This window comes from Odontomachus brunneus, unplaced genomic scaffold (genome assembly GCF_010583005.1).
Source record: "Odontomachus brunneus isolate Ranch 3 - 2012 unplaced genomic scaffold, Obru_v1 Obru_scaffold_027, whole genome shotgun sequence".
In the NCBI taxonomy this organism is placed as follows: domain Eukaryota; kingdom Metazoa; phylum Arthropoda; class Insecta; order Hymenoptera; family Formicidae; genus Odontomachus; species Odontomachus brunneus.
In genome coordinates, this window is record NW_022639477.1 from 2,067,420 (window position 1) to 2,070,706 (window position 3,287).

The window sequence follows — 3,287 nt, forward strand, 5'->3', positions numbered from 1 at the left end:
GAGCTCTTTGCAACAATTTTCAATAGTTCCGGTCATTAAATACAAAAAAATGGACTTTTAAAATTAGGTGCGCTAAGTTCTCGAAGCGCACTTAATCAGTAAAATCAACTATTTCTTTAAAACTATTGTTATACATGTAGTTATACAACTTATTGTTGTATATGTAGGAAATATTGAATTTGTAGAAATTACACACATTTATTTCAGATTAAAAGAACATTAATAAATTTCTACATAAGAGAAATGCAATAATAAATAATATATAAACATTGTTGATTTAAGAATTAATAAATTACAAAACAGAATTAAAAATTGGAAACTAGAATTAAGGAATTGGCAATATAGATGATCCATCGCGTGTACTGTTACTGTTAATGTACATACATAATTTACATATACAAACAGCTATCTCCACAATTTTATGATCACTCTTGCACATGCCGTAAATAAATATGTTACATCAGTCTACATTACATTACTTACAGTGATGTGGTTATATGACATTAATTTTTGCGACTGATTGGAAGGGTACATTTTGATTTTATTATATCTTTAGTATTCTTTGATAATTCGTCTGTTAGTATTCATATCAAATTTATAATATGCGGGGAAGATCACATCTTCGATTTATTCCTCTTATTTTTGAAGGAACATGCATTAGGGACATTACTATTAGCGACATTCTGAACGGTAGTGCATTCGGTGTAGTACTTCACTTCGTAGGAAATATCTTCAATGTCATCCGCGTTTACCTCGCCGCCGCCACTGATGAAACGCACTCCCATAGTTAATCATTCCTGTACGTGTTCCTTAATCGAGTTGCACGTAACGCTGCCATCGTCGTGATATACGATATTTTTGTCAGAACATACCATTAGAGGCAAACGACTGAATGTCCGTAAATTTTTCTTAACGTTAACGTCACTGAACTCGGAGATTTGTAATATATACCGATCGCAGAGATTTGCCTGTACAAGGCTATGTAGCACTGTGCAGCTACACTTATGAAATAGCTCCCGTCTATTAATTCCTCGTTGTTGCGGCAGAAGAAGGTGATCCAGGCCTTAGCTTGTGGGAATGCTCGTAGCACTTCAATCAAAGCTCGCGCTTCCCTCTCGGAGGAGAATCAAATGTCAGCAAGTCGACGCCAGCGTCCAATAAAGCTTGTACGCGAGTTTGATGCCATATCGCCAGATCATGTAATGATATATAATTTCAAAATAGGGGACAGTTATTTATTTCGTCGAAGTTTGCAACAGCATAGCTGCCGCAACAGCCAGCCACTAATGGACGAGTTAAATTGAATGTTTCGAAATTAGAAGTGTTGCCACCAATCTCCTTGTAGTATTGAACCACGGCTTTTCGAGCGAGCTCAGCGGCAACTTTAATCAAGTATATACCCTCAGACCGACTGGTTTTCATGTGTTCTGTGAAAGACTGTATGGAAGCTCGGTACGTGTTAGTCCGTATTATGGCGGAACCAGCGCGCAGAAAATCCAAGTGCGTGTCGTAAATAGCGGTGCGATTAATCGCAAGAGCATGCAGTTCGAAACGTGAATGCAATTCTAAATCTGTCTGTGTTAAGTGACGTCTTAGTTGAACTTTGAAATCACCGTCTAACACCAACGCACGATTCATTGATGTTACGAGAATTTGCTAAGACTTTATTGCTTGATGTTTTGTTCGCAATATGCGAATTCAATGTTTGATTCCCCAAAAATATTGTGCGCGTTACACTCTACGGCTACAAATAATCTTTTTCGTTTATTTTCGTAGACAATCTCCTCGATGCAAGTTATAAAGCAATGCAAAGCGATGCAAAGCGCGTGTATCGATCTGTATAGTTAGTAGAAAAAAATTTTTCGCTTCTATCGCTTTGCAGATAATACCACGACTCGTACTGCCAATTCTGCGGACCTTCAGAGAAGGTTTGCTCCGTCTGATTTGTTATTAAACAAACATATGAACATATCTAATAGACGTTTCGAAAATTCGATACAAAAGCTTCTTATCTAACGTATTGTTAACGTGTCTAGATTCCTTTGAATTATTGATTTTCCTTTTTCTCTGTACTCTTTCCTGCACACACAGTGATATAACAATGCACGATGCGTCGTATTCCGACAGGATTGAAGACGAGACTGTTCCTAAAGTAACGAAAATGGATATTATTATTTGTTTTATTCGCTTATTAAATAGCAGAAGTGACCGCTGGATGAAATAACAAATTATATAATTACCTCTCTTCACAACCGTTCCTTTTATAACAATAAAAATTATAATTTCTACTGATGTCTATACACGAATTCTCACATTGGTTTTAGTGGCGTAAAGTAGAGACAAAGTTATGAAAATACATCTTTCGTCAACCACAATATCCTGTAGACGATTAACTTTATCAGACTCTCTTTGTTAATCTTATGGCTTTATCTTATAAGTGAGCGAACGCAATCGCAGTTGGAAAGGAAGTGTTTTCTTTTCTCTACCAATAATGCGTTTATCAGTTAGAGTGTCGGTAAGAACCGTACGAAGCACGAGGAACCAGAATATGTAAATTTGTAAGTTGATCTATATACGCGACTATTCACCGTGAAAAGATTGTGTGTACAGCAAATGATTAATTTATATGCGTGTGCGTATCGCTTATCGTATTAAAATAGCGATCAAAATATAATTGTTGAAATACAAAAATTGATAGTAGAATAAGTAGTAAGTCTGAAAATAAAAAGCTATAAATAGAAAAATCTTATATTTGCAGATTACACATGTGCTTGATGTTTGTAATTTTTTTATTTTATGTTGTATAGTATTTGTACTGCGGAAAATAAATGTATACGAGAATATATATTGTAGAATAATAAAAGCTGACCATATACATATAATTATTTATTATACATTTGTATAAAAACTTATCTGTAAGCTTTAAATTAAAATGATTAAGATTCATGATGGTTTTGAGAACGTAAAAACTTATAAATTTATAAAATATATTCAATTTACAGTCCATTTGTTTCGTCTACTTTTTCCAAAACGATTACGATTCCTGCGGGTCGTTTCTAGGATTATATATATATTGTATATTTTTCTATTATACAATATATATATTTTTAATATACAATATATATAATTATATATATATATATATATATATATATATATAATATATATATTACCACATGATATGAGTATATACAATATACAATTAATATATAATAAAAAAATATTTTATATATATTATGTGTATGTGTGTGTGTATATGTATATATATATATATATATATATATATA

General features: G+C 33.0%; 1 pseudogene; it reads right to left on the reverse strand.

Moving 5' to 3' along the window:
• Positions 1-279: 279 nt before the first annotated feature.
• On the reverse strand, positions 280-3,187 carry LOC116842853 (annotated as a pseudogene).
• Between the last annotated feature and the right edge of the window lie 100 nt (positions 3,188-3,287).